Source organism: Idiotropiscis lumnitzeri, chromosome 15, assembly GCF_059441095.1.
Source record: "Idiotropiscis lumnitzeri isolate Australia: NSW breed Sydney's pygmy pipehorse chromosome 15, RoL_Ilum_1.0, whole genome shotgun sequence".
Taxonomy (NCBI): Eukaryota; Metazoa; Chordata; class Actinopteri; order Syngnathiformes; family Syngnathidae; genus Idiotropiscis; species Idiotropiscis lumnitzeri.
The window spans coordinates 15387735-15400413 of record NC_142405.1 but is presented as its reverse complement, the minus strand read 5'-3'; the positions used below and the strand labels follow the sequence as shown (position 1 = coordinate 15400413).

The following is a 12679-nucleotide window of genomic DNA, read 5'->3' as shown; positions in this document are numbered from 1 at the left end:
TGGCAAGTTTTATTTAAAAAAAAGTTACCTAATGGTGTCATTGATAAGAGCAAAGTCATTTGTGTGTATTGCCATCGTGAACTGAACTATCATTGCAGCACGTCCAGTTTAAAATACCATTTGATGGCCAAGCACACCGCTGATGCCAATTCTCGAGCCCCTTATAAAACCCAGGCCTCCATGGATAATTTGCAACAGAAACCGATGGAGGGATCATATAAAAAGAGACTCACCGAAGCAATAGCTAAGTGGGTGGCCACTGTGTGTTAGCATCGTGGAGGACGAAGGTCTGTCTGAAATACTTCGCATTGCGTCCAATAATATGATTAAACATAATATATGCCCAATGCATAAAAACAAAACAAAAAAAAATTCTCATATATTAAAGGTATTACAATTGAATACAATATTGAATTATATACATAATATACAAAAAATGGGAGGGATTTTTTTTACAATGAATAAAGGGATTTTCTTTACATTTAACAAAATGTGCGATTAACTACGAGTTAATTGTGAAAAAATGCGATTAATTATGATTTAGTATTTTAATCGCTAGACATCACTACTTTTAAGATCAATTGGATCAAACAAATGTATCAAAACCCTGCCTCAATCTGGAATCTTATTCCTCTCTATATATAATCAAAGCTGGGTGGTATTGATTTTTTTTCTTGTCAGCAATTATGACATTGATAAAATCCCTGTTAAGATGTCAGCTTTTCATCGCCAGGCATTTCTTTCTTGGTCACTTATATACAAACATAATTTTTCACCTCATAATTATTTGATTTGGAATAACAAAGACATTCTTTATAAGCACAAGTCACTCTTTCTGGAATATTGGTTCCAAAACAAAATCATCTGGGTCGATCAGCTGTTTAATAATGGAGGACTTTTGTTTACATATGATGAGTTTCTTGGGAAATATCTTACCCCTGTGATGCCCGGTGATTCTGCCAAAGTGTTTGGGGCCATGCCCTCTGGTGTTTATATGCTTTTCAAAAGTAAAAAGCGTTTGGATGATTAGAAAACCGATTATCTAACTCCAACTACCATAACCCCGGGTAAGGTTGTTTACTTAGCCGCCCCATTAATTACAATAGTCATAAGAAACATTCTCTAGAAAGACATTACAACATTGTTATTCCACACTGGAATATGTTTGTGGATGATGTACAGTGGAAAAAAAGTCTGGCTCCAATCAAACAAATACCTGATCACAAAGTTAAAGAAATATCTTTTAAATTGATGCATAAATTCTATCCAGCCAAAGTCGATATAAGCAAGCGATTTAAGATTGATATTAACACAAACTGTAGCTTTTGTGACAAGTGCCCTGAAACAGTTGTTCATTTATTTTGGTATTGTCCATCTGTTCATTTGTTACGGCAGAAATTGTGTATTTTATTCACAATAATATTGAAAGAGATGTCAGAATTGCTTGGAAAAATGTATTGTTTTTTTTTTTAAGATAGCATGGAAAAAAGGAATGTGTATTTTCTGATTAATCGTTTGGTTCTAATGGTAAAATATCACATTCATTGTTTTAAGTTCCGTGGAAGAAAGCCATGCTTATTGTTTTTTATAACGAATTTAAACAGTACATCCGTTCTATGAAATATTCTCTCAAACAAAAGGCTCTAAAAACAATAGAAATTTGCAAGAATTAAAAGGTGTTTATAATTTTTTCCCCCTAGCATGTTGTTCCTTAAGCTTTTTCTATCTGTATAATTTATTTTATTTTATTTATTTACTTTTTAAATTTTTATTTATTTACTCTCTTTTTTGACTGTTATTTTGACTAATTGTTCAATTTTCCATACTGATTTCTACAATTCACAAATTGTTGTATCATTTGCAGTTTGCAATTTAAAAAAAAAAAAAAAGGGAGGTCCCAGCCTGTTAATTTGGACAGTCTTCCGTCGATCACTTGTACTATTTGCGACCACTGCACGATTTGAGGCGCATGCGCAGAAAGATCGTTTTGTACAGTAAATACACAAAATATACAAGTGACTTTAACAATGCGTATGAATGCGAGATGTGGACGGGGTCCTTCGGTAGCCTTCGCGTCTGCTGATGACGTCACGCGTTATGATTTATTTATGTATAATATTTCTTTGACTCCATGTTTGTCACCCCTGTTTGTTACATTTGTATGTTCTGAGTTACTAAATAATAACAATTAAAAAAATCATAAAGTACATTTACTGCTACTTTTGCGGGGAAAATCCTTTTTTCTTTTGGTGTCCTCTCTGTGCCTGTCGAAAACGTCACGTCACGTCAAATATGGAAATGTTTTATTAAGAAATATTTCACACTATATGCAGACATTATATTCATATAATTTTGTAGCCTGAGTGAACCACCACATTTTTGCAAGTTCGGCAGGAGAAAAGTAAACGTTCCACTGCTGTGCAGAAAGCGGCTTCAAGGGGCATAGGCGGAAGTGACGCAGGGCAGACGCGCCAACGTGGCGGTCATGCGGTTATTTTGTTTTATTTTTGTATTTAGCGAATGAAAGATATGCAAATAGAACAGCCAGGGGTAAAAGCAAACACAGAGGCAAAGAAATATATTTGAAAAATACGTGTTTAAAGCCTGACGTCATTAGCAAGCGCGCAGCCTCCGAAGGACCCCGTCCACATCGAGTACCGACACCTGAAGTACGTAACCGCTGTTAAACGGGAGGGGAAAAATATACAAGAGCCAACGTCTAGCCACATATTGTATAATACAGTATTAACCGTGAGTATAATACGATATTTTTACATGTAACAACGACAACGGAACCTGTGATTTGTTTTTGGTCGGTATGTCGTTTAATATACTAGTAGAATGCGTGCTGCATCGTTTGTTACAGACTACTTTGCTTAACGGCGTCGCTCTACGAGACAGAGTAAAGTTTTATGACTCGAATGAATGAGAACATTCACAAGTAACTTTTTAAACATTTTAGACAAATTCCAAACGGCCACGAAGGAAAACCTTTCAACTAATGTGGGTTTTGTTGTTACTTTAGTGGACAGTCCCACTAATCGACGTAGTCCACGTCCTCATAATACTTTCTAATTTTGCAAAACTAATTGTTTTTTAACCTTTAACTACGATCAAAAAGGGAGCGTGGATCACAGTTATAAATACAGTGAAACCCCGGTTATCGCGGTTAATGGGGACCGAGACCACCCGCGAAAACTGAAAATCCGCGAAGTAGCGGCGCCCCTTCAAAAATGCTTAAAAAAAAACTATACAGTATACGCCCCTGTATACAGTACACCATATAGAATACGGGTAGAGAGAGAGTGAAATTCATGTTATAACAAAAAAAACAAATTATTATTAAAACTTATTATTTTTTTATTCCCCAGCCATTATTTTTGTATTTATTCAATTACTACTTTTTGTATTTATTTAATTACTTCAACTTTTACCTGCTGGTACGCCGTCCGGTGTGCCCTGTGAAATGAAAGGTGGCATTCTTCATTTATTCATTTATTCATTCATAACTGACAGCCTCGCGCTCCGCTTGTGCCCGGGCGGAAGAGGTGCTCCTCTTTGGCTTAACTGTCACGCACGCCGGACCTGCTCCCCCGAAGCGTGTCTCCGTTCGGTTGAACTCGGTTTCATTTCGCCCCGCTCGTGCCCCGGGCGGAAGGTGCTCCTCTTCGGCGTAATTGCCACGCACGCCGGCCGGCCTCCTCCGGAGCTCTCGTACGGTCCCAAACGGAGCGAAATGTCGCCCCGCTCGTGCCCGGGCGGAAGGTGCTCCTCTTCGGCTTAACTGCCACGCACGCCGGCCGGCCTCCTCCGGAGCTCTCGTACGGTCCCGAACGGAGCGAAATGTCGCCTCGCTCGTGCCCCGGGCGGAAGGTGCTCCTCTTCGGCTTAACTGCCACGGGCGCCTGCCGGCCTCCTCTGGAGCTCTCGTACGGTCCCGAACGGAGCGAAATGTCGCCCCGCTCGTGCCCGGGCGGAAGGTGCTCCTCTTCGGCTTAACTGCCACGCACGCCGGCCGGCCTCCTCCGGAGCTCTCATACGGTCCCGAACGGAGCCAAATGTCGCACCGCTCGTGCCCGGGCGGAAGGTGCTCCTCTTCGGCTTAACTGCCACGCACGCCGGCCGGCGCTCTGGTACGGTCCGAACCGCGCGAAACGTCGCTCCCGATCGTGCCCGGGGGAACGTGCTCTTCTTCGTCGTACTCTCCTCTTCGCCAACACGCTCTTCTTCGGCGCACGCCGGGCGTCTAACCGCTCCAGCGCCCCGTCGTGCCGCTCAGCGAAACTACAATGCCCCCGCGGAGCGGAGCGAATGGAGAGCCCGGATCGTGCCCGGGCAAAAAAGTTTTTAATTTTTGAATATTTTTATTAGACCCGCGAAGCACTGAACCCGCGAAAGGTGAACCGCCAACTAGCGGGGTTTCACTGTACTGTAAATTACACGTGGATCCACATCCACGCTTTCATCCTTGCATTTGGGCGTGTGTGTACAGTTCGATCACGTGCCCGGGAAAAGCCTGCCCTCGATCACGTGCCCTGGAAAGCCTGCCCTAAACGAACCGTACGGTCATATTTGTTTATCTGCTGGGACGTACACTTCGTCAACAATGTCACTCTTCGGCGGAAGTTCATCCCCATGACTACTCTACTTCCGCCAGCCTTGTGCGTCGTGCAACAACTCAACAGTCCCGCCGGAAACGCATAATGCCATTGTTACACATTACTACTTGGTTATCACGTTTGAAAACAAAATTTAAAAGAATAGAAAAACCACTGCTTATTTGATTATTTTATTATCAAAACACCAAACTTGAAATCCAGCTTGATATTCTAGTGTCTAGAAAGTCTAAAAAATTGATGTTCAATTTTTAATTCTAAACCGAAAAATGAAAATCACATGAGACAAAAATAAAAATATGCCTCGTATATTTGTTTTAGATTCCCGGAAGATGTCACAGACAGCATTTGTCCTACTGATAACGTACATTTTGGCCGCGTATGCGTTACTACCAAAATATATAAATAAAGTTTTCATAAATGTTTAAAAAAAACAAAAACAAATGAATGAATACTTTTATATGTATTTGTGCGCAAATGTCTCTCGGCAACTAGATTTCAAAATACAGGTTGACGTCAAAGGTTCTAGTTTGGTCCTCTCTTAAATAGAAAAATATAGTTACATGTAAATGCATATTTAAAGGTAAATATGGTTTAAGTTACAGCAATTAAAACAATTAAAGAAGGAATAAATTAGCTTGCGTTAACTTTTTAATGTAGGCCAAAGGGACTCTTTCCAAAATAGCCATGGCCTTTTAATTGTCACTTTGTATATATAATGTTACATTGGTAAAAATCATATATATTTTTATGAGGGCTGCACGATATTGGAAAAAAAATGACATTGGGATTTTTGGAGAGGCTGCGATGTACATTGCGATATTGAAACTAGAAAAAATTTTACCAGATGACTCAAATAGCTCTGTTTGGGAAGACTTTGCTTTCTTTATTATACAGCTTGGGATGGCCACTTGATCGAAATACGTGCGCCACGGCATTTTATACCTTTTGTCGAGCATTTTTTTAAACCTCTCTTTTGTGACGGCATTGAATTTCACTTTTGCTTTTGCCCTGTGAAAAGTTATTGCACTCGTGATTTGTCGATGTTGTTCGGACTTCTTATCATAAGGTGTTATAATAAAGGCGTCTGTCGTTGTTTTTTGAGTAGATGGTTTTACATCCGATCCCAGTAATGAGTCTGAACTGGTTATAAAGGGGCTTGTAATAGCAATCAAATGGTTGGACGGGTTTGTGGAGTGGCCAGTGACTGGCAGCGGGGAAGGGGTGATCGAGACAGGCTTTGTAGAGCATACAGTAGCTTGCTGTTTCTATGAAGCTAAACAAATTTTGTGTGCTCTAAGAAAAAAAAGACAAAAACAGCGCACGTCCTACGATGCGACAATCGAGCATGCGCACATCGCAATCGCGATGTTCAAACCGCACATCGTGCTGCACACATTTGGGCAGCCAAGATTAGTCGACTAACCCCGACCACGTTGACGATCCAAATCGTCGACATTTAATTTAAGTCGTTGACGAGTCCTTTATTTACATATTTATTTGTTTGGGGCATTGCTTTTCTCTTGAAACAGCCTCGTCTCGCCCTTTCCCCGGCTGGCTGTATATGCTGTCTAGAGCGCGCATGTGTAGTTCGCGGTGATCCGGATAATCCTGTGAAGCATTGTGGGTAATGAGGCGGTTGTCATGGCTAGATGGGGTTAGCAACAGAGTGCTAAAGTTCCGGCATATTTCAACCGCAAATAATTAGGATGCAAACCTCCCTTTCATGGCAGCACGAGGGGGTGCTCAATCATCGAGAAAGGAAGCACGTGGTGGCTAAGGTTTTTTTTTTTTTTTTTTTTTTTTTTTAAATTCCTGACACCTTCAGTCGTGTCTGCAAGCTAGCTGTAGTCAGCACACACACGTGTGTGTTTGATGTACACGGATATTAGGGCTGGGCGATATGACCTAAAATCAATATCGCGATAAATTGGGAAATTTTACCTCGGTAACAATAAATGCGCGATAAATTCCCCAGAGGACCAAAATCAAAATAAATGCAGGAAATGCATATTAACTCCTTTTTTTTTATTAACCAACTGGTACACATTACTTTCAATGAAAAATAAAAGTACAAAAATCATTTGAATAAACATTCAAAATAGCTTACTTTGCATGACTTGAACAATGTTACAAAGAAGAGAAGGAAGAAAAAGGGTACCTCTCACAAAATCTTTTTCTGCAAATATATTGTGCCGGGATGCTGTAATTCCATTTGCAAAGGTCTAGATTTGTGTGAAGTTATCTTGTAAACAATACAACAAATAATGCCATGTGCAAAGGAGCTAGCTGCCTGTAAACAAAATGCTAAATAAAATGAAAAAAATGTCAATGGAATGCCAATGCCAAATAAACAAGTGTGCTTCATCAGGAAAATGTGCCGTCTCGAGTAATCTGGTGCGCAGTCGCCACTTGTCGTCTATGTACTGCACATTCAGGCTCAAACAGGGATCCATGTTGCGACTCGACCACAAGTCGGATGTGGATGCAAAATGCTCGACATGTCTCCGCTCCCGTCCCGATGTTGTCCATATTGGGAAGTGCTGTTTGCGACAAATATTTTCGTACCTCTTGTCGGCTACGTTCATGAGGCGTTTAAATCCTGTGCGCTCCACTGTAACTAGAGGAGCTCTATCTTTAGCTCTGTGCTAGGCCAGGGGTGTCAAACTCATTTTTGTGGACGGGCCACATTAGGGCTGGGCGATAAACCGAAAATTTACCGTTACCGAAATGTATTAGAATGACCGACATCATTTTGCCCATGTCGGTAAATTCGGTGCCAAAAAAAGAAAAAGAAGTCTTTTCTGTCTGCGTCAATGTTCATGCCTCTTTAGCGCATGTAGTCACGTGACTCATGCGCTGTAGAAGAATGTAAACAGAAGACGCGTTCGTAGTTGACGATTCAAATCCTGAAGCGGCTGACACGGCTGCAGACGAAGTAACGTTAGTTGAAATTGTTCCTGTCGCGCTTGTCCCGAAAATAAATTTGGCATCTGTCGTTTGGAAATGTTTTGGGTTCCATAAAGACGATGTTTGAGCAATAGAACATGAACTACAAAGTGCGTCGTAAGCACCTGAAACAGCGCGTTCAACCTTTTCTTTTTCACCACCCACAACACAACCATGCTGTTGACTTGGAGCTTGTGCTAAAAGTTCAAAGTGAGAAGCAAGGTTGGACAAGTGACAACATCCCACTAACGGAGGCGACACCACACGAGAGAACGTCTCAGTGGTGGACGCGATAGCCTAGCACATAGCTAAAGATAGAGCTCCTCTTGTTACAGTGGAGCGGACAGGATTTAAACGCCTCATGAACGCAGCCGACAAGAGGTACGAAAATATTTGCCGCAAACAGCACTTCCCGATATGGACAACATCGGGACGGGAGCTTAGACATGTCGGGCATTTTGCATCCACATCCGACTTGTGGTCGAGTTGCAACATGCATCCCTGTTTGAGCCTGAATGTGCATAACATAGACGACAAGTGGCGACTGCGCACCGGAGTACTTGAGACGGCACATTTTCCTGATGAAGCACACGCGTTTATTTGGCATTAGCATTCCATTAACATTTTTTCATTTTGTTTACAGGCGACTAGCGCCTTTGCACATGGCATTATTTATATTGTCTACAAGATACCTTTACGCAAATCTAGGCCTTTGCAAGTGGCATTACAGCATCTCGGCACAATATATTTACATAAAAAGATTTTGTGAGAGGTACCCTTTTTCTTCTGTTCTTTGTGACATTGTTCAAGTCATGCAAAGCATGCTATTTTGAATGTTTATTCAAATGATTTTTGTACTTCTATTTTTCATTGAAAGTAATGTGTACCAGTTGGTCAATAAAAAAAAAAGCAGTTAATATGCATTTCCTGCATTTATTTTGATTTTGGTCCTCAGCAGGAATTTATCGTGCATTTATCGTTATCGAGGTAAAATTGCCCAATTAATCGCGATATTGATTTTAGGTAATCTCGCCCAGCCCTAGGCCACATCGTAGTTGTGGTTTCCCTCAGAGGCCCGGTATGACTGTGAACCCATATAAATTGATTGGAAAGCCAGTTTTGAAATCAGAAGCTAGTAAGTAATTGTTCAACATTTTTTCTATTTATTTTAAAAGGGGAGGATCGGTAACACAAATGGCAATATCTCATATCTAAGTGTTGTTAAAAGTGAAGAAAATATGATAGAAACAGGAAGTTGATGCAGATGATTTGCCCTTTGCGGGCCACATAAAATGAGGTTGCGGGCCAGATCTGGCCTTGAGTTTGACACCTGTGTGCTAGGCTATCGCGTCCACCTCTGAGACGTTCTCTCGTATGGTGTCGCCTCCGTTATGGGCTGTTGTCACTTGTCGAACCTTGCTTCTCACTTTGAACTTTTATCACAAGCTCCAAGTCAACAGCATGGTTGTGTTGTGGGTGGTGAAAAAGAAAAGGTTGGACGCGCTGTTTCAGGTGCTTACGACGCACTTTGTAGTTCATGTTCTTTTGCTCAAACATCGTCTTCATGGAACCCAAATTTCTTTTCGGGACAAGCGCGACAGGAACAATTTACTTCGTCTGCAGCCGTGTCAGCCGCTTCAGGATTTGAATCGCCTGCTACGAACGCGTCTTCTGTTTACATTCTTCTACAGCGCATGAGTCACGTGACTTCATGCGCTGTAGCAGTCTTAAAGAGGCATGAACATCGCCGCAGACAGAAAAGACTTTTCTTTTTCAGTTTTTTTTTTTAGACACCGAATTTACCGACATGGGCAAAATTGTCGGTCACTGTAATACATTTCGGTAACGGTAAATTTTCGGTTTATCGCGCAGCCCTAACGTATATGATGTCCTTTTTGCTGCGCTAACATATTGTAGCGTCTAATATGGATTAAGGAGGTTTTAGTCAGCTAACCCATGCTTTTTTAACAACCAAAACACTTTGTGTATGCCTTGTTTGACAAAAGAGCGATATAACGCTCCCTTACGAACGTAGTGATTCATTCACAAACTGCGAGAAAATTCCATGAACAAAATATGCCATATATGCCAAACGTCCTAACTGGCATTACATGAACATAGAACACTTAATTACATTCGTTGTAAAATACTGCGCGGCGAACTCACGTTTTTTAACAACGGAAACAATGTGTGCATGCCGTGTTTGACACCGAAACAGAAAGATCTCTCGCAAACGAGTGATGCGTTCACTCACAACTGAGAAATTTCATTACTCAACGTAACAAAACATGACATATCTTCCACTAGCCATCATTGGGATCACATAACAGTAAAAAGCATGATTAAGTTTGTTGCAATATACCCCCTTATAGTACCAATAAAAAAATATGTTCCTCCTAACATTTAAAGATTTTTTCCCTGTTTCATTGATTTTATTGTGTAAACAAATTTAATACTATTAAATTAGACATACTAGTGAAGTAAAACAAATGTTTCGGATAAAGGTTAAATGAAAACAAAATTAAAAACCAGTAGTGTTTATTTTATTTTTCTTTCGCAGTGAAAGTGTGAAGTAAGCTCGACCCACCACATTTTGAGTAATAAATCCATTTTAAAAATACTCATGCTAGTTTTTTTAATGCAAAGGTCCAAGATGCTAGGGCTGGGCGATAAACTGCTAAAAACCCTGCATCATTTTGCCCATGCCGGTAAATTTGGTGTTTAAAAAAAAAAAAGAAACGTCTTTTCTGTCTGCGGCTGTGTTCATGCCCCTTTAAAGACGAATACAGCGTGTGCAGTCACGTGACTCCGCCCATCTGAACAAGAAAGATAACTGACAACGCGGTCGTAGCTGGCGATTCATATCAAGAAGCGGCTGACACGGCTGAAGACGAAGTAACGTTAGTTGAAGTTGTTCCTTTTGCTTCGTAAGCACCCAAAACAGGGCCACCTACAACACAACCATGCTGCTGACTTGGAGTTGTGCTAAAAGCTCCAAGTGAGAAGCAAGGTTCGACAGGTGACAACAGCCCATAACGGAGGCGACGGCATACGATTTAAACGTCTAAGAAGTGGACGCTATAGCTTAGCACACAGCTAAAGATATAGCTCCCCGAGCTACAGTGGAGCGCACGAGATTTAAACGCCTCATGAAAGTTGCCGACATGACGTACAAAAATATTTTTCGCAAACCGTACTTCCTAATAGATTTTCGTTTTTTCCGGCGCCACGTTTGTACTCCCGATCGTCTCCGTCAGTGATAAAGCCGACAATCGCAGTGTCATCAGAGAACTTCTGCAGGTAACAGGTGGAGGAATTGTATTTGCATTCCGAGGTGTACAGGGTGAACAGGAAGGGAGCCAGAACAGTTCCCTGCGGCGCTCCCGTGCTGCAGAGGAGCATGTCAGGCACACAGTCCTGTGTTCTCACGTACTGTGGCCGGTTTGTGAGGTAGTCGTGGATCCATGTGATGTGGTGGGCCACTCCCGCCTGCTCCAGCTTATCTCCCAATAGGGTGGGCTGGATGGTGTTGAAAGCACTGGAGAAATCAAAGAACATGATCCTCACAGTGCTCCCCACCTTCTGCAGGTGGGATAGTGAAGTGTGGAGCAGGTAGAGGATGGTATCATGCACACTGATGCCAGGCTGGTATCCGAACTGGAGTGGGTCCATCGAAGAGCTTACCAGGAGGCGCAGATGGACGAGGACCAGTCTTTCCAGGGTCTTCATCAGATGAGACGTCAGCGCCACTGGTCTGAAGTTGTTGAGATCCTTCGGATGGGGGGTCTTTGGAACCGAAACCAGGCAGGATGTTTTCCACAGCTGGGGGACTCTGCCCAGCTTCAGGCTCAGGTTGAACATGTGCTGGACGATTCCACACAGCTGGTCTGCGCAGGATTTGAGGAGCTGGGAGCTAATCCCATCTGGACCCGCTGCGTTCTTCGCCTTTATCTTCCTCTGCTGGTTCTTCACCTGAGATGTTGTGAGGAACAAGGCTGAGCAGGAGGAAGTGGTGGTTGTCTGATGTGGCTGGGGACTGAAGCCTGTGGAGAGAGAGAGGGGAGAGGAGAGAGAGAGGGAGAGGAGAGCGAGGGAGAGAGAGGGTCTCGTTCGCAGCGGCAGGAGGGGTTGTTGGGGCTGCAGCAGGGGAGACTGAGCGGGGGCCGGCATTTGATCAAACCTATTGAAAAATAGGTTCAACTCATTTGCCTACTGAAGGCCCCCCCCCCCTTCTGGGTCTTACCTGGTTGTCCGTGGTCTGAGATGGTCTTCAGGCCCCTCCAGACATCCCTGGCATTATCCCGTTGCTGTTGTTCCTCCATCCGCATCCTGTAGGACCTTTTCCCCTCTCTGATTCTCCTTCTCAGCTGACGTTGCACCCTCTTCATCTCATCCTTGTCGCCTGACACAAAAGCCGTCTTTTTCTCCTTCAGGAGAACTTTAATGTCCGGTGTGATCCAGGGTTTCTTGTTGGAGAAACATATTACAGTCCTGGTGGTAATGGTGTTCTCCCTGCAGAAATTAATACAGTCTGTAATTGTGTCTGTTAGACCATTAATGTATGATGTATGCTTTGGTTGACATGGTCATCTAGGATTCCCTACCGTTGTGTATGTGGGAATACCTCCCACACAGTTGTGTTGAAACAGTCCTTTAAGGCCTCCTCGGCTTCTCCAGACCATCTCTGAACTGTGCGTGTCACAGCTGGCTGCTTGTGGACCAGAGGTTTGTACACAGGCAGGAGAGCAACCAAGTTGTGGTCAGCTTTGCCCAGCGGGGGGAGGGGCAGTGATGTGTACGCCTCCTTGGTGTTGGCATAGAAAAGGTCCAATATTTTATTGTCTCTGGTGTGGCAGGTTACATATTGTGTGAATGAAGGCAGAGAGGAGGAAGGAGAAGCATGATTGAAGTCACCAGAGATAACGAGCGGGGCATTTGGGTGCTGTGTTTGTAGCTTGCTCACAGCTGCAGTCAGTATGTCACAGGCTGTCTCACTGTTAATAAGTGGATAAAAATGTAGTCACAAAAAGTTTTGTCTCATTCATTTTTATTAAAAAAAAATGTTAGTTTGCAACAGTGGCTCAGTCTGTTTCTTTTTTTTTTCACATCCATCC

The 12679-nt window shown here is 42.6% G+C and overlaps 1 protein-coding gene across 7 annotated transcripts in view; it reads left to right on the top strand.

Annotated features, from left to right (window-relative positions):
- Positions 1 to 2453: 2453 nt before the first annotated feature.
- dus1l (dihydrouridine synthase 1-like (S. cerevisiae)) overlaps positions 2454 to 12679 on the top strand; it is an 88777-nt gene continuing 78551 nt past the window's right edge. For 3 of the 7 annotated variants that reach the window (XM_088318020.1, XM_088318018.1, XM_088318017.1), the window contains exon 1: positions 2454 to 2751. The gene's annotated coding sequence lies outside the window, so the exon portion shown is untranslated. The remainder of the gene's footprint in view (positions 2752 to 12679) is intronic. The other 4 variants (XM_088318015.1, XM_088318019.1, XM_088318016.1 and 1 more) reach the window with 3 other exon arrangements.